Source organism: Schistocerca piceifrons, chromosome 3 (assembly GCF_021461385.2).
Source record: "Schistocerca piceifrons isolate TAMUIC-IGC-003096 chromosome 3, iqSchPice1.1, whole genome shotgun sequence".
Lineage (NCBI taxonomy): Eukaryota > Metazoa > Arthropoda > Insecta > Orthoptera > Acrididae > Schistocerca > Schistocerca piceifrons.
Genome location: NC_060140.1, coordinates 684,968,416 through 684,992,443, shown reverse-complemented (window position 1 = coordinate 684,992,443; position 24,028 = coordinate 684,968,416).

The window sequence follows — 24,028 nt, the reverse complement described above, 5'->3', positions numbered from 1 at the left end:
TTAATGCCACAAAACACAGCACAACAGTCACGCGGTTCGTAAATGTAGTCATACAACTAAGACCGGTCTCACTGGCGGCAATGAGAAACAGGCGACAGTCGTCACGAAATATTCCGATAGTTTCTGAAATTCCATGAGCTAACTTTGGGCCAAGCCTTCAAGATAGAATGCGGGAACAGTACTTATCGTTCATACTCGCTTCCTGACTCTTGTGTCAATCAAGACGATTGGTTAACAGTTCTGTATTGTTCTTGTCAGAGCAATTTACAATGGACAAGAAAAGAAGCAAACTGTGGAACTTTTTCAGCAGAGGTACCAATGATAAGGCAAAATGTGATCTTTTCCATACCTTATATTCCGTGAAAGGTGGCTCTACATCAAATTTAAAAAACATAAAAAAACGTCGATCATCATACGAGACCATAATTACAATTTCACCAAATCCACTAGAGCTCACCTGATCCCAAGAAGGTCGAGAATTTTCTTCTGAAACGCCAGTACCGTCTACATCAAAATGTGAAGTCGCTTCACTAAAACCTCAACCTCGACAACAACAACCAACCATTGCCACCTTTATCAAAATGCCCTTAAGTGTTGCAAGAGAAAAAAAAAATACTGAGTTAGTTTTCAATATGCTAATTAAAGATTTGCAACCTTTTTCTGTGACTGAAGATGCTGGCTTCAAAACTTTAATTGAATACTTGGAGCCCAGCTATAAATTACCAGCAACGTACATACTAAGCACAACATTACTGGATGCTCAGTATGGAAGAGTGAAAAATAAACTAAAAGACGAACTGGGAACTGGGTCTCACATTTCCATCACGACTGATGGTTGGTCTTCTCGGGCAACGACGTCCTATTTAATAGGTAAGTGGGAAGTACAAGACAAAATTTGTGTGTGTGTTACAGATAATGCCGCTAACATGAAATCAGCAATTCGGTTGGCGGGCTACGAACATATGCCTTGCGTCGCGTATACACTTAATTGAATAGTGCGTTCTGGACTAAAGAGCATTGAAACAATTATACAAAAAACTAAAACAATTGTACAACACTTCCATAGAAGTCCAGTGTCTACAAAAAAAATTAACATCAATACAAGAGCAGCTCAGGCCTGAAAAAAACCTTTAAAACTGAAAATCGACGTTGCAACTAGGTGGAACAGCACACTGGATATGCTGGAAAGGATTTCTATTCTACAAGAACCCCTTGAAGCGGCGTTTAGACTTCTTCAAAATACTGTTGAAAGTCTCCTTGAAACTGAGTTGTTAGCTCTACCAGAAGTTATCAAAATTTTAAAGCCTTTTAAACAGTTTACAGAAGAAATGTCCTCGCAAAAGCTAGTGTCTATTTCAAAGGTGCTAGCAGCCACCGATAGTGTAGCGGGGATATTTGACAGTTTGCATATTAATTTAAGTACCGAAACAGCAAAGAACTTTCCGTTTAAATTGAAGACAGAATTTAATAACCGGTTTAAAAACTGTGCTGGACATCCAGTCGTTTCGAAAGCGGCCTATTAGACCCAAGATTTAAGAGGATTGCTTTTAAAGACGAATCTGCTTACGAATGCCAAAAGCTCATTAAAAACTGAATTCAAGAACACCACTGGAAGCAGAGTTGCCCGAGTCTGAATCGGTCATTCCTTTTGACAAAGAGGACTCAATTTGGATAGAATTTGATGCTAAGGCAATGCCAAGCTCTACAACAGCAAGTGTTACCAGCATAATTTCAATGAGGCAATATATGGAAGAAAAGATATTAAGCAGGCAGAGTGTCCTTTAAAATCGTGGCAGGTGCGATCACTTCTCTATCCTGAGCTGTCATGTTTAGCAGAAAAATACTTATCTGTCATAGCTACTTCAGTACCGTCAGAAAGAGCATTCTGGACGTCAGACCAAATATATTGTCTGATAGGCGGAGTTCCCTGAAGCCGAAATCCATGGAAAAAAAATTATTTTCAAATTTGAACCAAAGGCTTCTGTAAGACATTTTTCTGTAGATTTTCTGTCTGTTGTATAGACCACATATTATGTTGATTATTGCACCGTTATTTTTTTGCTAGTGTATTTGCAACAAATTGTCTTTAGCTGTCACATTAAATAATTCAAGACTTACTGGTTTATGTTTTTATTCAATTGCTAAACCTGCTTCAAACAGGTTCAAGTACAAAAAATACACCAAAGAACCAAAATGTAATCGTATGAATGCTACTGGACTCTATACGAGTTATACAGTACCGTCGTTAACGAAAGTAACGAGTAACGATATGGTTGTAACGAGTATTGTTGTCTGTATCAACGAATACATACGGGTAAACATTTTCTCGTTACTTTCACAGCTCTAATGAACTCACACTACATATTGAGAGTAAACCGGAAAAATATTAAAGTAACGATACTACAATAAATTTATCATTAAAGTTGGCGACTAAGCAGCAGACAATGTGAAAGATCTCTGCTATCTTGGAAGCGAAATAACACATGACGGACAAAGTAAAGACAGTGTAAAAGACAGACTAAAGTAGTGGGGCAACAGTAGCATGAGCACACTTTCTAGTGTGGGTTGCCTACATTCAGGGGCAAGCATATATTCAGGGGCAAAGTTATTGTTCTCTTTTGATTCATATGTCCTTAACCGATTGTTCTGCTAAAAGGGTTAAACCGCTAGGGATAATCCAACATTTTGGACGACAGGCCTCCGCCCACTCTCCTTCCTCCTCCTCTTACCGTCACACTCCTCCTCACCCATCCCTCTGGGAACTGCCCTTGCACATATAAGTACATTTTTATATCAGTTTCATTGATTATTTAATTAAGTCGATAAATTAATTAAGCCCTCCCCCTGATAACTCCCTAACCTTCTCCTCCCACTCCACCCCACCCCTACTAGGAAATTGGAGGCTCTGTGCTGGGGAGGGAGGATCTCATGTCAGGAAATTCAATTACATAGAAGAAGGCATGTTGTTTATTTATAAAAAGAACTCAATTTCCAGGGGTTGGATCTCTCCTGCTCAACATTCTCTGGTGTTTGGGGAGATGCAGGTCATGTAAAATACATGCGGAAGAAGTAATTAAACAGATCGCTCTTTTCATCCCGACCATGCAAAGAATACCACCATGAGGCACCCATCACACGTAATTACTCTCTTAAAATTCCTTCGATCACGAACCATGCTACTGTCCTGTTCGCATCTCCTGCTCATGCCACAGTACACGCAGATCATTCGGAGTCTCACTAAACGACTTGTCCGTCACTGGTTGCGCCATGTGCCACGACTGACAGGCTGGATAACACGCTAATTCCCGAAGAAAAGAATCAGGTGGGCGAAACCCTTTGGTACTTGACGTCCGAGAAATTGCTGTCGAAACATCTGCTCTCTCTCTCTCTCTCTCTCTCTCTCTCTCTCTCGTCTTGTAGTGTGCCGCTGCCGGGCCTGCACGCGCTGTCAGTCGTGGCCAGACTGAACTGTGAACAAAGCAGCATTTACCTAGTAAACCCCTGCGGAATACCGGTGCACACGAAACGCTTTCCTTCCAAGGAAAATGCCTGACTGAGAATCAATCCAGAAACACTGCTGAAGTTCATAAATTATTAATTTCCTGTCCTGTGATCATGATGTAGAGTATATAAGGCAGATTTGTAGCTGTCTCTTACAACCAAATTGATGATGTCACAATACTAGTAGAAGGCTGACTCGAAATATACTTAAAAAAAATAGTTACATACAAAGAGAGAGAGAGCTGTAGCTTGCTTTGCAGATGACACAGGAACTAGCAAGAGATATTTCATTCCGCCATGGACTATAAACTGCTCCAGACTTCATGTGCACTTGGCTTGAGGTACTTGAGGTACTCTTCACGAACTGCTACAGGAGTTTTAAATCTGGTGAGGAATATTACATCTTGAAGATGTTACAAATGGTGCTTCAGACGACGTGCCATGGGACTTAATAATTATATCGTTAATATGGCGTCCAAACAATTTCATTCACACAATTTAAAACTACTCAGAATAAAATAAAGACCGACACTGCCAGTAGTTTGCTGGCATTTCATTAAATAATCCAAACCTATTATTATTTGACATCACACTTGGGACTGGTGACGTATGAAATGATAGTTGGAATATCAAATTTCGATGTGAATTTACACCATCACGGTTATAGAGTTCCTGACCACTACATGTCTGTTAATGATATTTTTAAAAAAAAAAGTACTTTAGAATTCCTAAGTTGACTGGTTCTCGCAGCTACACCAGGAAGAAGGAGGGAGGAAAGGGTCTATCGTGTGATAGAACAATAACAACAACAAAAACAAATATCTAGACGATATATTGAGAAACAAGATCCATCCAGTGCTAGATGACCGAGATCGTTGAAAACACTCACATCCAACGTACTTACCTTCCGGACACCCACACGCACTGTGCCATAGTACAGTGCCAGAGCTCAGAGACAGAGGAAACTACCGCCGTAAACGCCACCCATGACTTCAGCCACGGAAGCACGTGTCATCCAGAGGAACCTGAGCGTTAGGGGTTCGAATGCTCTCAGTATTCCCTGCGCAAACAATCGTCATATTGAAGCTTCTCAAATTTCCATGGCGTATACAGGCAAGCTGGGTATTAGTTCACTACTCATCCATCCAGGAGGAGCCGTAAGCCAAATTGCCATAAGCTGGAAGCTTTCTCGGACTCTCTGATGTACAAAGGATGGGCAAGCCCTTACCTGGAGCGAAGGCGTCTACTGAGATGTTGATTCCGGCCTCCGACCTGCTTGCTTGCTGTTATGTTTTCTACAGCCATCTCCAGACTCACAGAAATATTGGGAACCAGCACATATTTATCAGTGTAACTACAATCAAATATTATGCCTGCAGCTGCAGTCTGACATCAACCGATGGACTGGAAATGTCTGCTTTTGACGGCTGTTGTTCTGGAACAAATCTCAATATCTACAGCGTACATAATTTTCCGTGTAAAATGTCTCTCTCATATCCTTACGGGTTTCGTAGTCTTGAATCTATACCTCCCTCACCATGGGACACTCAGTCATTTTCTTTGTACATCCCAGTATATAAGCAACAGTAACTTTACATTGCAACATGTATACAGGGTGAGTCACCTAACGTTACCACTGGATGTATTTCGTAAACCACATCAAATACTGACGAACCGATTCCACAGACCGAACGTGAGGAGAGGGGCTAGTGTAATTGTTTAATACAAACCACACAAAAATGCACTGAAGTATGTTTTTCAACACAAACCTACGTTTTTTTTTAAAATGGAACCACGTTAGTTTTGTTAGCACATCTGAACATATAAACAAATACGTCATCAGTGCCGTTTGTTGCATTGTAAAATGTTAATTACATCCGGAGATATTGTAACCTAAAGTTGACGCTTGAAACCTCCGACGTTCAGTTGCGTGTTGTAACAAACACGGGCATAAATTGGCCAGCCCGTTCTCCTGATCTTACACCTCTGGACTTCTTTCTGTGGGGTACCGTGATGTGCCTACAACCCCAGAGGATATGAAACAACGTATTGTGACAGCCTGCGGCGACATTACACCAGATGCACTGCAGCGTGTACGACATTCATTACGCCAGAGATTGCAATTGTGTGCTGCAAATGATGGCCACCACATTGAACGTCTATTGGCCTGACATGTCGAGACACACTCTATTCCACTCCGTAATTGAAAATGGAAACCACGTGTGTACGTGTACCTCACCCCTCATGGTAATGTACATGTGCGTCAGTGAAATAGACCAATAAAAATGAGTTAGTATGTGGACGTAATGTGCTGTTCCAGTCTCTTCTGTACCTAAGGTCCATCGGCGTTCCCTTTGGATCCCTACGTAATTCGGTGCTCTCCGATACACACGATCGAACAGCGGAGTGGTACTCGAGCGTCAACTTTAGGTTTCAATATCTCCGGATGTAATTAACATTTTACAACGCAACAAACTGCACTGATTACCTATTTGTGTATACTGTATGTTCAGATGTACTAACAAAACTAAGGGGATTCCATTTAAAAAAACGTAGATTTGTGTTAAAAAACATACTTCCGTGGATTTTTTTATGTTTTGTATTAACAAATTACACTAGCCCCTCTCCTCACGTTCGGTCTGTGGAATCGATTTGTCAGTATTTGATGTGGTTTACGAAATATATCCAGCGGTAATGTAAGGTGAATCACCTTGTATATTTCAGACAAGCAATGCAGTTATCTTTTATATGTGTACAGCACCCGGGGTTCCATTTAAAAAAACCTAGGTTTGTGTTAAAAAACATACTTCCGTGGATTTTTTTATGGTTTGTATTAACCAATTACACTAGCCCCTCTCCTCACGTTCGGTCTGTGGAATCGATTTGTCAGTATTTGATGTGGTTTACGAAATATATCCAGTGGTAATGTTAGGTGACTCGCCCTGTATATTTCAGACAAGCAATGCAGTTATCTTTTATATGTGTACAGCACCCGGGGTTCCATTTAAAAAAACGTAGGTTTGTGTTAAAAAACATACTTCCATGGATTTTTTTATGGTTTGTATTAACCAATTACACTAGCCCCTCTCCTCACGTTCGGTCTGTGGAATCGATTTGTCAGTATTTGATGTGGTTTACGAAATATATCCAGCGGTAATGTAAGGTGAATCACCCTGTATATTTCAGACAAGCAATGCAGTTATCTTTTATATGTGTACAGCACCCGGGGTTCCATTTAAAAAAACGTAGGTTAGTGTTAAAAAACATACTTCCGTGGATTTTTTATGGTTTGTATTAACCAATTACACTAGCCCCTCTCCTCACGTTCGGTCTGTGGAATCGATTTGTCAGTATTTGATGTGGTTTACGAAATATATCCAGTGGTAATGTTAGGTGACTCACCCTGTATATTTGAGACAAGCAATGCAGTTATCTTTCATATGTGTACAGCACCCGGGGTTCCATTTAAAAAAACGTAGGTTTGTGTTAAAAAACATACTTCCGTGGATTTTTTTATGGTTTGTATTAACCAATTACACTAGCCCCTCTCCTCACGTTCGGTCTGTGGAATCGATTTGTCAGTATTTGATGTGGTTTACGAAATATATCCAGTGGTAATATTAGGTGACTCGGCCTGTATACTTCAGACAAGCAATAAAGTTATCTTTTATATGTGTACAGCACCCGGGGTTCCATTTAAAAAACGTAGGTTTGTGTTAAAAAACGTACTTCCGTGGATTTTTTTATGGTTTGTATTAACCAATTACACTAGCCCCTCTCCTCACGTTCGGTCTGTGGAATCGATTTGTCAGTATTTGATGTGGTTTACGAAATATATCCAGCGGTAATGTAAGGTGAATCAACCTGTATATTTCAGACAAGCAATGCAGTTATCTTTTATATGTGTACAGCACCCGGGGTTCCATTTAAAAAACGTAGGTTTGTGTTAAAAAACATACTTCCATGGATTTTTTTATGGTTTGTATTAACCAATTACACTAGCCCCTCTCCTCACGTTCAGTCTGTGGAATCGATTTGTCAGTATTTGATGTGGTTTACGAAATATATCCAGCGGTAATGTAAGGTGAATCACCCTGTATATTTCAGACAAGCAATGCAGTTATCTTTTATATGTGTACAGCACCCGGGGTTCCATTTAAAAAAACGTAGGTTAGTGTTAAAAAACATACTTCCGTGGATTTTTTTTTGGTTTGTATTAACCAATTACACTAGCCCCTCTCCTCACGTTCGGTCTGTGGAATCGATTTGTCAGTATTTGATGTGGTTTACGAAATATATCCAGTGGTAATGTTAGGTGACTCACCCTGTATATTTGAGACAAGCAATGCAGTTATCTTTCATATGTGTACAGCACCCGGGGTTCCATTTAAAAAAACGTAGGTTTGTGTTAAAAAACATGCTTCCGTGGATTTTTTTATGGTTTGTATTAACCAATTACACTAGCCCCTCTCCTCACGCTCGGTCTGTGGAATCGATTTGTCAGTATTTGATGTGGTTTACGAAATATATCCAGTGGTAATATTAGGTGACTCGGCCTGTATACTTCAGACAAGCAATAAAGTTATCTTTTATATGTGTACAGCACCCGGGGTTCCATTTAAAAAACGTAGGTTTGTGTTAAAAAACCTACTTCCGTGGATTTTTTTATGGTTTGTATTAACCAATTACACTAGCCCCTCTCCTCACGTTCGGTCTGTGGAATCGATTTGTCAGTATTTGATGTGGTTTACGAAATATATCCAGCAGTAATGTAAGGTGAATCACCCTGTATATTTCAGACAAGCAATGCAGTTATCTTTTATATGTGTACAGCACCCGGGGTTCCATTTAAAAAAACGTAGGTTTGTGTTAAAAAACATACTGCCGTGGATTTTTTTATGGTTTGTATTAACCAATTACACTAGCCCCTCTCCTCACGTTCGGTCTGTGGAATCGATTTGTCAGTATTTGATGTGGTTAACGAAATATATCCAGCGGTAATGTAAGGTGAATCACCCTGTATATTTCAGACAAGCAATGCAGTTATCTTTTATATGTGTACAGCACCCAGGGTTTCATTTAAAAAAACGTAGGTTTGTGTTAAAAAACATACTTCCGTGGATTTCTTTATGGTTTGTATTAACCAATTACACTAGCCCCTCTCCTCACGTTCGGTCTGTGGAATCGATTTGTCAGTATTTGATGTGGTTTACGAAATACATCCAGCGGTAATGTTAGGTGAATCACCCTGTATATTTCAGACAAGCAATGCAGTTATCTTTTATATGTGTACAGCACCCGGGGTTCCATTTAAAAAAACGTAGGTTTGTGTTAAAATCATACTTCTGTGGATTTTTTTATGGTTTGTATTAACCAATTACACTAGCCCCTCTCCTCACGTTCGGTCTGTGGAATCGATTTGTCAGTATTTGATGTGGTTTACGAAATATATCCAGCGGTAATGTTAGGTGAATCACCCTGTGTATTTCAGACAAGCAATGCAGTTATCTTTTATATGTGTACAGCACCTGGGGTTCCATTTAAAAAAAACGTAGGTTTGTGTTAAAAAACATACTTCCGTGGATTTTTTTATGGTTTGTATTAACCAATTACACTAGCCCCTCTCCTCACGTTCGGTCTGTGGAATCGATTTGTCAGTATTTGATGTGGTTTACGAAATATATCCAGCGGTAATGTTAGGTGACTCACCCTGTATATTTCAGACAAGCAATGCAGTTATCTTTTATATGTGTACAGCAGCCGGGGTTCCATTTAAAAAAACGTAGGTTTGTGTTAAAAAACATACTTCCGTGGATTTTTTTATGGTTTGTAGTAACCAATTACACTAGCCCCTCTCCTCACGTTCGGTCCGTGGAATCGATTTGTCAGTATTTGATGTGGTTTACGAAATATATCCAGCGGTAATGTAAGGTGAATCACCCTGTATATTTCAGACAAGCAATGCAGTTATCTTTTATATGTGTACAGCACCCGAAAGAATTGTGGTATGCCCACACTCACACCAGCTACGAGTCTCGATTCTCTTCAGTTATATGAAACTATATGACGTTTAAGCTCTCCAGTCAGCACTTCTGGAAGGCACTGCATCCTGCTAAGACTCTCTCAAACAAGTGCTATACAGCACAGGCGTTCAGCACTGTGTGATAATCAACAATTAATAGGTTGGAAGACACCACCGATACAGGATGGGGTGCTGTATCATCGTCACTGTCGGTAGTGCAACAAGAAAAACACGAGGATACTCTAAGGGGTGCTGGTGAGGAGACGTTCTGTGTATCCATCTTTTACAACGGTATTGCCAATGCTGTTTGTACACAGTAGCACAACCAGTTGAACGCTTGTATTGCAATATTGTCAAACTATTTAAAAAATTAATCAGTCATCCCTTAACTTCGGATATCCTTCTCAATGCCTTGATATCAGAATTCACCATGCCAAATCAATCCTCTCCTTATAACTAGACATACGTAATTTTTTTCCGTGAACAGTAGTTTCATTACTTCCCACAAACGTCTGGTGATATGTCGGTACCTTTACATGTACATTCAAGTAGCATAAGGTTTCTGTCATTCATAGGTGTATAAAAATGTTATGTCCACACTCGCATCAGCTGGGTATCGTTTTTGCACTGTAAAAAAGCCTCCCGCCATCATATATTTGTGGATGAATAAAGGATGTAAATACAATTTAAAAAAGCCATAGTGACTTTTTTGTTTTATCGATTTCATCACTTCCACGAAGCCTTTTCGTGTTACTCATACTTGTAAAGCCAGTCAAGACACGGTATCATATATATATATATATATATATATATATATATATATATATATATATATAAGAAATCATTGCGAGTTCAGTATATACTAGACTACTTCCACCAGGAGATAATTTTCAGGGGCCAAGCAAATGGGTGGAGAAAGTGGAAAACTGCAGTGTGTCGAGTCTAGGCACATTTTAGTTCAAAATGGTTCAAATGGCTCTCAGCACTATGGGACTCAACATCTGAGGTCATCAGTCCCCTAGAACTTAGAACTACTTAAACCTAACTAACCTAAGGCCATCATACACATCCATGCCCCAGGCAGGATTCGAACCTGCGACCGTAGCAGTCACGGGGTTGCACATTTTAGTTCCTGTTGCTAAGCAACGTACCTCTTTAAACTTTGGAGGAGGATCACCACGAGATGGATCTGTTTTTGCAGCTGGCAAAATTGAGTTTGTTACGTAAAAACAAGCTGCGCGGGATAGCTGCGCGGTCTTCGGCGTCTTGTCAAGGTCCGCGCGGCTCCCGCCGTCGGAAGTTCGAGTCCTCCCTCGGACATGGGTGCGTGTGTCGTCCGTAGCGAAAGTTAGTTTAAGTTAGATTAAGTAGTGTGGAAGCTTAGGGGCCGATGACCTCAGCACTTTTGTCCCATAAGACCTTACCACAAATTCCAATTTCAATTTACGAAAAAACAACATGAACCTGTTTGAGCATCATACAAAGATTTTGTTTGTTACGTGTGGCAGAAACGGTGATTTAATCTTAAGAACCTGTCTCGATCCTATAATACGCGTATGGTGATGCTGACTTTTCAAAAAGGAATATCATGTAATGTAGAAACCTTCTACACGCTTGAATCCGAATAATGCTTTATTCCAAGCGTAGAATAGACTTCCGTTTGTCCCTTTCAGTGCACCAGCTTTATGTAACTGAATAATACTATGAATCCATCGTCATTGAGTTAGTCTACTACAAGTGTGTGCAGGATGTCTGTGAATAAGGTAATGCCGTAATTCTAACAGTGTATTTGAGGAGTATTAGTAAGTGTTTTGTGACCAGTATGGTCATGCTTTGGTTATCGCTATTGAAGGGAGATAGTGACTGCACAACTCTGCTTATTCAAAGACAGAGCTGTAGCCGCACATTAGAAAACTATTCTAGAGCTCTTACTTCCTAAATATGTTATGGCAATTAGCCTAGAGGACTACGGATTCGCTGGGAAAAGAGAATGTTATTGCTTACAATGTGTCTGAGCAGGCGAAATTAAAAAAAGGGTGTAATGTGCTCTCGTATATATATAGGAAACTGATTAAGAGTCGTCGCCACGTGAACGCTTTTGATTGCTACACAACTTGTACCATTACTATGTAATATATATTTTATTTGCTACCTGACGTCTTTAAAAGGGATGAACTCATTTCAAAGCATGAGCCCTACTTTAAGCACTGTGACTCGAATGCACTATGCCAGATTGATGGACCACCATCAACGTCCCTTGTCTTAGTTTAAAATTTACAGCAACATCGTTCTATGTTTCTCTTAGTCGTATCGCGGATAATTTGTTATTAAGTCTCTTTAGTCTGGAACCGCGCGACCGCTACGGTCGGAGGTTCGAATCCTGCCTCGGGCATGTATGTGCGTGATGTCCTTAGATTGGTTAGGTTTAAGTAGTTCTAAGTTCTAGGGGACTGATGAACTCAGATGTTAAGTCCCATAGTGCTCAGAGCCATTTGAACAATTTTTGTTATTAAGGTGTTTGAGTCTCAAAGTGCAGAAGAGGAAGTTTTCATTTCCAGAAAAATATTCAAATGAATGGTTTTTTATAAAAAGAGGGAGGCACGAATATGAAGCACAATGTGTAATTTGTAAGTGTTATGATTTGATTACGGCATGAGAAGAGCAGATATTAAAGATCATTTAGCTAACGTAAAGTGCAAATCAAACGTGCACTCCGGAAGCACTTATAGAGGTGGACAGTTACTTTGTTCCAAATTTATTCAAACAGGTTCAATTAGCAAGGTACTTTCATACCGTTAAAAGTCATCATGTCTTTGAAATTAGTGAACTATACGTTCACGCTAAGCTCCAAACATTTTCCGAAGCCGCAAAAAACAAATGTCGTTGGGCATGACAAAATCAACAGTAATTGCGAAATAGTTATTAGTGCCAGACACCGTCAAACAAATACACATTGATCTTTCAAAATTCCGTTATTTTTGCTACAGCTACAACCGTTCGTAATTAAAAGTGGCATTTACTTCAATATTTCACTTTTTTAGCTTAAGAGAAGTAGCCCGCTTTGCCCCGATTGCTTCTTCCCAAATTTCGGCCATTTATAGTCAATTTAAGTGAAATGTCCCGCATTGTCAAACAGAAATTATGGCAGCCCTAGATGCATAGGAAACTGAACGAAACGGGGCGAGCATTACCTACATTTAATCTTAAGTTTGGTTTCGTTGAATAGCAAAATGCCAACGACCAGCAGGACACAAGCAGCGCTCACAGATCGGCACAGACTGTCACAGAGTGTTCAGACCAGGACCGACCTGTCCAGTTCGCTCAGACCAGAATTCATCTGCAGGTGGAGTACAATACAGCGTTCCTATTGGCTCCCTGTGGAAAGTGGTGGGTGGAGGGGCAGAGGGTATATAAAGACCACTCCACCCCCATTCGCCCTGAGTCTGTCGTCAACCAGCGTAGTGTGAGGTCGATCGTCTTGCTCTCGTTTGTGTGCGTTAATCGTCAGTTTGCTCCTTTGCTGAGTGTGTGTTACAAGTCTGTGCGAAAAATGAAGTGTTCAGCTGCATCAGGCACCGTCGGTAGTGCCAGTGGCGGCAAACTGCAAAAACTGTTGGAGCAGGATGGGGAATTACGTGGTAAGTACAGAGTCAAATCGGTAACCGTAACTATTCTCTTCCACTAAGAATTTCGTAGTCTTGAATACATTTCTTCTTGTTATAATTGTAGCGCATATCCACCAACAACAAATCGTGGATGAAATGAATGGCGAGGTGCACCAGTAACAGCAATGGCAGCAGCTGCAGCAGCAGCAATATCATCGTATGTAGTTTATATATCTGTCACCGAATACGTAATACGTTGTGAGCGACGAGTGGTAGTTGTAGATGATTTCGAGGGACCAAAATTGATAAATGTTACTTTTTCACTAAGAATTTCGTATTGTGTGAGTATATATATATATATATATATATATATATATATATATATATAATTTTTTGCATTTCCATAGTACTGTGTATATATAATCAAATTTCATCGTATACATGAAAATGTCACATATTCTTTCCTATAGATTGTTTCCTGGAAGACGAAGAAGGGAGAGGGGGAGGGGTATGTGCTGGACATATGCTTGACCCTTGGACAACATGTCTAATAGTGTACTTTAAATACGGTAGTATGCCACCTTAGGCAATGTACAACGTTAAAATGATAATGGCATTGTAAAGCCGAAATTATGATCGTGTAAATGTAACACTGCAAATAAAACAACACTCTAATGGCGGTACTGACTTTAAAGAAATATGCAGGAACCATAGCAGATCTCATGAAAGTGTATATTCTAAGAAACTATTTTTACTTCCCGTAATTTTTGTGTGCATATGTTTTTATTATTAGATCACTATTGTTGCAGGCGATATGGCAGGGGGGGGGGGGGGGCGCTCTACAGATGAATCTTCTCCATTTCAGGCGATAGCGAAATGCCACAGTGGGTGGAGTAGATAGAGAAAGATCTTCATCATCATGATGTGATAAGGGAGTTGCTAAGGAGCCTTGCAGCAGCAACAGCAGACAATGTCTAGAACGTTGTACTTAATTGCGTTCGTTATTCTACAGCGCCTTTGTCAGGGGAGCAATTCGTGCAATACGCCGTGGGTCGGCTACGGGGGGCGGCAAAGGCTATAACACCGAGACGGGGTCCCTTGCGGCACGCATCGCCAGCAAGGCCGCCGCTAGTCGCCGCGCGGGAAGCCGCCGCCGCCGCTCGACGTCGCCGCCCACACAGTGGCTCCGCACTGCCGACCATCGGCGACGCTCCCTTTGGCAACTGGGTCAGGGCTGCAGCAGCCGCACAGCTCGTACTGGCCCGATTCCTCACTATCTCCTCCTCCTCCTCCACTATCACGTCCTCGCCGATGTCGCGAGGTACAACACGTTCCCCTCAACACATCACCGCAAGCAGCTTCGTCACGTAGTTGTAGTTACAGTATTAGTAACAGAGATGATCTTGTGGCTAGCGGCAGTTCCCCCTCCGTCCTCTTAGTGAAGGTCATCAGGTCAGTGACACCATACCGCAGGTAGAATAATACTCAGTGATTGCAGACACCTTTGCAGAGTGAATCTCGTTCATAAGGATCGAGATTCCGGCAAGAGGGTAGCGCGATCCTGTCGGGTTTCCGAGGGCGTGCCTTCCTGTCGTCGAAAGGGAGCTCCTCAAACTAGGCAATGATCTGCGGTATCCCGCAATTAAATGCGGTGCGGCGTTCTGCGTCGAACTGTTGCAGCCCCCCCCCCCCCCCCCCCGCCCCAAAAGCTCCCTTTGTCACTGAAGAGACAAGTCTTCATTATCTTTGGGGGGAGAGGGAGGAGGGGAATGGCGGGATAACGCGGAGGACGTCAATCGCCTGGACATCCATACACAAGTCTATGACCCGGTAAATGGACAGTCCAGCTATATCAAGCTCCCTAAGACTATAGCTGATAAGCAGACATGCATTAATGTCGAAAATAAAACCGATCAGGCTTGTTTTGCATGGTCATTTCTGGCTTGCGAGACAAATTACCATAAAAATCCACAGCACACATCTAAATACGATAGGTACTTTCATATTCATAAGTGTTATAACTTTGATTCCAATGAGTTACCCGTCAAGGTCCATGACATTCCTAAATTTAAGGCGAAGAATTGCAGAATATCGGTTCATGTTTATGGCCTGCAGAAAAAACGCTAGTCAGATGAGCAGGCAAGCATATTGTCGTCGGACCTCTCCATTTCTCAAAATTTGCCAGCGAGCGTAAGATGCATGTGAACATGCTGCTCTTCTCTGAAGGTGATAATTATAATTACATTTGGATCAAAGACACATCCCGACTTCTGTCCTCACAATTGAATAACTATAAGGGTAAAAAGCGTATTTGCTTAAGGTACCTCAATTATTTTCCTTCAAACAAGTTATTAGCAAAGCATCTTACAGATTGCACTTCCAAGGAACCGACCTCACATGCTACGTTTACAGAATAACATGTACCATATGCGTCAGTGAACGAAACTATATCGTCCTATGATTCGCGTCTTAACCGCTGCAAATCTTATGTCGGGGATAATCCTATGGTGTGGCTGCTCACTGAGGTTGAAAAACTTTCATGGCAGGTTGATAAGCTATACAACAACATTCCCATGACCAAATCGAAGGAGAATGAAGATTTGTACAATAACACTGTTGACTTTCATATTTGTGGGATCCTGTTAGACAGAAAAGCGGAAACTCCTCGTAAGGGCCACTGTCATCCCATGGGGAAGTTCCGTGCCGTAGCTCACAACACGTGCAGTTTGAACTACCAATTAACCCGTTTTCTTCCATAACTGTAATGGGTATGACGCTCACTTTCTAGTTGATCACTTGGCTGATTTCGACATGGAGAAAGATCAGGTCAGTGTCCCACCAGAGAGAGTCGAGAATTACATTTCATTCTTTAAACGAAAGACGACTTTACGCTTCCTTGACACGCTACGTTTTATGCAGACGCCACTCCAGAAACTCGTCGAAACTCTGCCTTCGCAGGGTATGCATATCACTCAGGTTTCATTCCCTGACGAGGAAAATTTTCAGTTTGTGACTAGGAAGAGGATTTTCCAATATGAGTATGTGGATAGTATGGCAAAACTCAATGAAACCAGCCTACACGCAGTAACTGCATTCTCCAGCAACCTTACAGAGGATGCCATAACGGATGCAGAGTAGGAGCATGTATGGCGGAAATCCACTTTAGAAGAATATGCACATCTTTACAAGGACACAGAAATGCGCTTGTTTGCAGACGTTGTCGAGAAATTCCGGAGTCTATGTATGCATGAACACATATTCTCTGGATCCTGCCTTTTATTACACGGCATCCGGGTTGTCTTGGGACGCAATGCTCAGGAAAAAAAAGTGCTACATCGAATTATTGACGGATGCTGACATGCTTCTTTTCTTTGAATGAGGAATCAGCAGTGGACTTTGCCAATGTGTCCGTAGGCACGCAAACGCAAATAACCCCAAAGATGCGTGACAGGTTCAAAGCATCCCTTGATTCGAGTTACATAAGGTACTTGAATGTGAATAATTACATGGGCATGCCATGCAGCAGTCGCTGTCGATTGGTGAGTTTCTATGGGCGTCCCAAGACAATTGCAAGGGATTAGGAAAAATCGTGGGGATGTTGCACCTAATTCTTATGTAAGGTATATGGTGGAGGAAGAATTCACATACCCTATTAGTTTGCGTTATAAGCACATTGATTGGCCGCAGTGTCCAGAGCAACTAGTTCCGTGAGGAGGCTCCACCCCAAAACTGATGACAACGATGGGAAATAAGCGCAGATACGCGATTCATTATCGTAATCTCCAGCAGTGTCTCAGCTTGGGGATGGGGTTGGTTAGACTCACCCAGGCTATCTCCTTCAAGCAGTCCCCCTGGTTGAAGGAGTATATTGATTTGAATACAAGACAGAGAGCTTCCGCGACGTGTGACTTTGAGAAAAATTTTTATAAATTAATGAATAATTCAATTTTCGGTAAAACTATGGATAATTTGAGGGAACGACGTGACATTTTGATTAGGACCGAATGGGATGAGCTTTATGGCGTAAGAAAAAGCACTGTCAGACCAAATTTTAAGTGGTTCACCATATTCAGTATGAACTTAGTCGCTGTGGAGATGGCAAAGATAGCCGAGCGGTCTAAGGCGCTACAATCATGGACTGTGCGGCTAGTCCCGGTGAAGGTTCGAGTCCTCCCTCGGGCATGGGTGTGTGTGTGTTTGTCCTTAGGATAATTTAGGGACTGATGACCTTAGAAGTTAAGTCCAATAAGATTTCACACACATTTGAACATTTTGATGGCAAAGACTGCAGTATAGGTTAAGAAATCTATTTATGTGGGGACATGCACACTAGAACTACCAAAACACCACATATACCGCTTTCATTTCGCAGATCCTAAACACTTTATATGGGCCCAGACAACTTCATCTATTGGTGAAGAATGAGATCCGTATGAGGTAATGAGGTACCACAGTAATGAATTCGACACGTCCTCATACATGGCCGACAATCTTTAGACAGTTTCTCCTCCACAGAACAGGTAGGTTATCAGCCTTGTGAAATACGAGGCGAATGGATTGCCAATTGTGGAGTTTGAAGGTCTGCAATCAAAAATGCAGGTGTATCACACACCGGAAAGTGCCACACAGAGGCGGGTTAAGGATGTGCATCGTATGGCATTGAGAGCCCTCTCTATTGAAGACTATTTCCTGTGCCTGAACGGCGGTGTTCATGGTGCTGCATCTGCCACATATGGTATGGTGCGGCAAACTAGTATCCGATCAAGAGGACACAAGGTGTACGCTGTGCTGCAGTCTAAAATCGGCCTGTCGCCTTATGACGATAAAAGAGTCATTTGTAATGACAGGACTGAAACTCTCCCGTACTCATACGACTCCCTTGCAGTGAAATAAGTGTGGGGGGCTCTGATTGAGTGAGAGGGAGAAAATGAGTGAGTGAGTGAGAGACTCTGTAGAGTAGTACTATGACCTTTTTATCATAGTTTAAGTAATTTTTTGTATGTGTGTGTGTGTGTGTGTGTGTGTGTGTGTGTGTGTGTGTGTGTGTGTGTGGTGTAAATATTTATTTGTTTATGTGTACTATGAACACACATATATATATACTCACACACCACTTGTGTGAAACAAGATAAAGAACAAGGAAAAACGTATCCATATGCACACCATGCGTGTGGAAAAAAGTTGAAAAAACATAAACAAAATAATTATTAAATATAAGCATAAACAAAAAAATACTTGTATATTTATTTATTCACACGCAAGGAATGTGTACCCCGCAAATATATATATATATATATATATATATATATATATATATATATATATATACACACACACTCCTGGAAATGGAAAAAAGAACACATTGACACCGGTGTGTCAGACCCACCATACTTGCTCCGGACACTGCGAGAGGGCTGTACAAGCAATGATCACACGCACGGCACAGCGGACACACCAGGAACCGCGGTGTTGGCCGTCGAATAGCGCTAGCTGCGCAGCATTTGTGCACCGCCGCCGTCAGTGTCAGCCAGTTTGCCGTGGCATACGGAGCTCCATCGCAGTCTTTAACACTGGTAGCATGCCGCGACAGCGTGGACGTGAACCGTATGTGCAGTTGACGGACTTTGAGCGAGGGCATATAGTGGGCATGCGGGAGGCCGGGTGGACGTACCGCCGAATTGCTCAACACGTGGGGCGTGAGGTCTCCACAGTACATCGATGTTGTCGTCAGTGGTCGGCGGAAGGTGCACGTGCCCGTCGACCTGGGACCGGACCGCAGCGACGCACGGATGCACGCCAAGACCGTAGGATCCTACGCAGTGCCGTAGGGGACCGCACCGCCACTTACCAGCAAATTAGGGACACTGTTGCTCCTGGGGTATCGGCGAGGACCATTCGCAACCGTCTCCATGAAGCTGGGCTACGGTCCCGCACACCGTTAGGCCGTCTTCCACTCACGCCCCAACATCGTGCAGCCCGCCTCCAGTGGTGTCGCGACAGGCGTGAATGGAGGGACGAATGGAGACGTGTCGTCTTCAGCGATGAGAGTCGCTTCTGCCTTGGTGCCAATGATGGTCGTATGCGTGTTTGGTGCCGTGCAGGTGAGCGCCACAATCAGGACTGCATACGACCGAGGCACACAGGGCCAACACCCGGCATCATGGTGTGGGGAGCGATCTCCTACACTGGCCGTACACCACTGGTGATCGTCGAGGGGACACTGAATAGTGCACGGTACATCCAAACCGTCATCGAACCCATCGTTCTACCATTCCTAGACCGGCAAGGGAACTTGCTGTTCCAACAGGACAATGCACGTCCGCATGTATCCCGTGCCACCCAACGTGCTCTAGAAGGTGTAAGTCAACTACCCTGGCCAGCAAGATCTCCGGATCTGTCCCCCATTGAGCATGTTTGGGACTGAATGAAGCGTCGTCTCACGCGGTCTGCACGTCCAGCACGAACGCTGGTCCAACTGAGGCGCCAGGTGGAAATGGCATGGCAAGCCGTTCCACAGGACTACATCCAGCATCTCTACGATCGTCTCCATGGGAGAATAGCAGCCTGCTTTGCTGCGAAAGGTGGATATACACTGTACTAGTGCCGACATTGTGCATGCTCTGTTGCCTGTGTCTATATGCCTGTGGTTCTGTCAGTGTGATCATGTGATGTATCTGACGCCAGGAATGTGTCAATAAAGTTTCCCCTTCCTGGGACAATGAATTCACGCTGTTCTTATTTCAATTTCCAGGAGTGTATACACAATCATTATATGCGTCTTGTAAATACATTAGTTTTTAATGCTATTTTGTCTAAAACTGACATGGTGAGACTGTGGCTGTGTACAATTAATGTAGGTTAATTCTTACAAAGAAGAAAACAGCAACCAGCCACTATTAATGCTGCTATTTATTTAGGTAAATAGCGCCGTTACCGGTTTCGAACTGGCAAGTTCATCATCAGACAGCTGTTCACATGATTTTCAAGATACACTTCACATTATCATCCGTTTTCGATTTTTATTATTCCACTGTGGCAAAGTATTTTTGGTGTGTCGTTGCCCTACGGTAGAAAACAGTGTTAGAAACGCCCTATGAGAAAATAATCAGCCTCCAAACGATGAAATACAGCGTAAATAAATATGTGAGGAAGTGGTTATGGTACTTACGTCGAAAATTCCACGCGGTTTTGTTGCGAAGTTGCAGGATTGTGTTTTTCGAATATTGCAAAATACATCCAGCACTTATGTAATTTGTACATCACCATATTGTGCAAAGCACCACGCACGCGCGCGCGCGCACACACACACACACACACACACACACACACACACACACACACACACACACACACACACACACCAAAAAGAATTTGCCACATGTGAAGTTTTCACAAGATTGCCGATTTACAAGCACAACAGTGTCAGAGAAGTTCTCTCTCAGAGACATTACAATATATAGCTTGCTGTGCTGGTACTGCGAATGGCTGAAAGCAAGGGTAAACTACGACCGTAATTTTTCCCGGGGGCATGCAGCTTTACTGTAGGGTTAAATGATTATGGCGTCCTCTTGGGTAAAATATTCCGGAGGTAAAATAGTCCCCCTTCGGATCTCCGGGTGGGGACTACTCAAGAGGACATCGTTATCAGGAGAAAGAAAACTGGCGTTCTGCGGATCGGAGCGTGGAATGTCAGATCCCTTGATCGGGCAGGTAGGTGAGAAAATTTAAAAAGGGAAATGGATAGGTTAAAGTTAGATACGGTGGGAATTAGCGATGTTCGGTGGCAGGAGGAACAGGACTTCTGGTCAGGTGAATACAGGGTTATAAATACAAAATGAAATAGGGGTAATGCAGGAGTAGTTTCAATAATGAATAAATACTAATGTTACGGATATGCTTCGGGAACTCAAATGCAAATCCCTGGAGGCAAGAAGGACTTCTTTTCAAGGAACAGTGTTGAGAAAATTTTGGCAAGTGGTATTTAAAGCTGACTGCAGAACGATGTTGGCTAAACCATACACTGTGCGTAAGTACCACGAAGATAAGATATGAGAATTTAGAGCTCATATGGAGACATACAGACAGTCGTTTTATCTTCGTTCTGTTTGCGAGTGGAACAGGAAATGAAATGACTAGTAGTGGTACAGAGCACCCTCCGCCACGCACCCTAAGGTGGATTGTGGAGTATCGATACAGATGTAGACGTAAATATACTGCATTTAATAAAACGTCAAACTATGTTTACCCGTAACAAACGGCAGAGAGTTTTCAGCACTGTGCCACGTGTTAAGTTTGGTAAACGCTCATTTAGTAATTCAGCGCATCCTTTGCCGGCACACACCCAGTTTACGTTTCCGACTTTGATAAAGGTCAGATTGTAGCCTATCGCGATTGCGGTTTATCGTATCGTGAAATTGCTGCTCGCGTTGGTCGAGATCCAATAACTGTTAGCAGAATGTGGAATCGGTGGGTTCAGGAGGGTAAAACGGAACGCCGTGCTGGATCCCAATGGCCTCGTATCACTAGCAGTCGAGACGACAGGCATCTTATCCCCATGGCTGTAACGGATCGTGCAGCCATGTCTCGATCCATGAGTCAACAGATGGGGACGTTCGCAAGACAACAGTCATCTGCATGAACAGTTCGATGACGTTTGCAACAGCATGGACTATCAGCTCGGAGATCATGGCTGCGGTTCTTGACGCTGCATCACAGAGAGGAGCGCCTGCGATGGTGTATTCAACGACGAACCTTGGTGCACGAATGGCAAAACGTCATTTTTTCGGATGAATCCAGGTTCTGTTTACAGCATCATGATGACCGCATCCGTGTTTGGCGACATCGCGGTGAACGCACATTGGAAGCGTGTATTCGTCATCAAATGGTTCAAATGGCTCTGAGCACTATGGGACTTAACATCTGTGGTCTTCAGTCCCCTAGAACTTAGAACTACTTAAACCTAACTAACCTAAGGACATCACACACATCCATGCCCGAGGCAGGATTCGAACCTGAGACCGTAGCAGTCGCGCGGTTCCGGACTGAGCGCCTAGAACCGCTAGACCACCGCGGCCGGCTATTCATCATCACCATACTGGCGTATCACCCGGCATGATGGTATGGGGTACCACGTCTCGGTCACCTCTTGTTCGCATTGACTGCACTTTGAACAGTGGACGTTACATTTCAGATGTGTTAAGACCAGTGGCTCTACCCTTCATTCGATCCCTGCGAAAGCCTACATTTCTGCAGGATAATGCACGATCGCATGTTTCAGGTCCTGTACGGGCCTTTCTGGATACAGAAAATGTTCGACTGCTGCCCTGGTCAGCATATCCTCCAGATCTCTCACCAACTGAAAACGTCTGGTCAATGGTGGCCGAGCAACTGGCTCGTCACAATACGCCAGTCACTACTCTTGATGAACTGTGGTATCGTGTTGAAGGTGCATGGGCAGCTGTACCTGTACACGCCATTCAAGCTCTGCTTGACTCAATGCCCAGACGTATCAAGGCCAGAGGTGGTTGTTCTGGGTACTGATTTATCAGTATCTATGCACCCAAATTGCGTGAAAATGTAATCACATGTCAGTTCTAGTATAATATATTTGTCCAGTTAATACCCGTTTATCATCTGCATTTCTTCTTGGTGTAGCAATTTTAATGACCAGTTGTGTAATTAAAGCTGTTACTTCTTAAGAACACAACTGAAGGTCGAGAAACAATCATGCACCGGTAAGCTAAAAAAAATTGTTACTGGTGAGTGAGTAATGTCAGTAGTCTCGTTTCCTTTTTTCGATGCAAGCGCACACACACAAACAATTGGCCTCCCCCTGGAGACGTCACGCTGAAACCGCGTTACTTTCAGCCGTGATAATGCCTTCAGTCAAATGAGAAAGTGTCCCCACGATTCTTCTACAGCCGCCATATATAGATAGAACGATGAACTACATGCCTATTGCACTGCTTAAGAGTTTCACCTGTCCGGAACTGTTTTCGTTGGAAATGTTGGTTATTGTGATAAACAAGACGTGTCAAGTCTTATTCACTTCTATCCTTAGTTTTGTTCCATTACTCTGTTGTGAATTGAATGTTCATACATCCTTTTCAACAAGGATAATGAGGCTAATGGTCAGTGAGGTGCCAAACTCCTCTCAAAGAAGAAAGGAGGCAGTGTTAAGATATGCAAATATAAAAGGATAAAGTCATATTAACCTCGTTGGGACGATGATGAAAGGAAAACGAACTGATGACGTCCGCACATAATTAATTGGACTGCATTTCTTTCGTAAAAGTATGCAGTGTCTGATTATAATGCTTAGCTGTTATATTTAACTTTACAAATAACAAAATTTAAATAATTTTAAATACCAAAAGGTAGTAATTTATTTTCTTTGTTTCCTTTAGAAGAATCCCACAAAAACGCTTTGTAAGAATACATTCACATCAATGTGAAGAAATTTTGATGTAGTTGTGCAAGCTGCAACGTAAAGATGCCCGGGACTTTTGTTTACCTGATTTTATTACGATGGACGCTGTAGAGTGCAGCAGTGCAGGAGAGGAATGAAAGGAAACGAAAACTGAAACGCCAGATTCAGCTACTCGTCATCATTCTTCAACACATAAAGGATTAATCAAAATGGCAATTCCACAGATGTACCCTGCATATCGAAATGCCTTTTTAGCTTTCCATGGGATTACAAGGCCACGTCTTAGGTACATCCAATCCTCTATAGCCTTTGATTATTCATTGCCTAAGGATCAGAGTGGAATACACGGTTACAGACCACGAAAGTGTCATGAGCAGATAAAGAACTTGGTGGTTCAACATATTAAATCATTTAAACAAAGAACATCTCATTACTCAGACAAAGAAGATCTAAACCGCAAATTCTTATCAT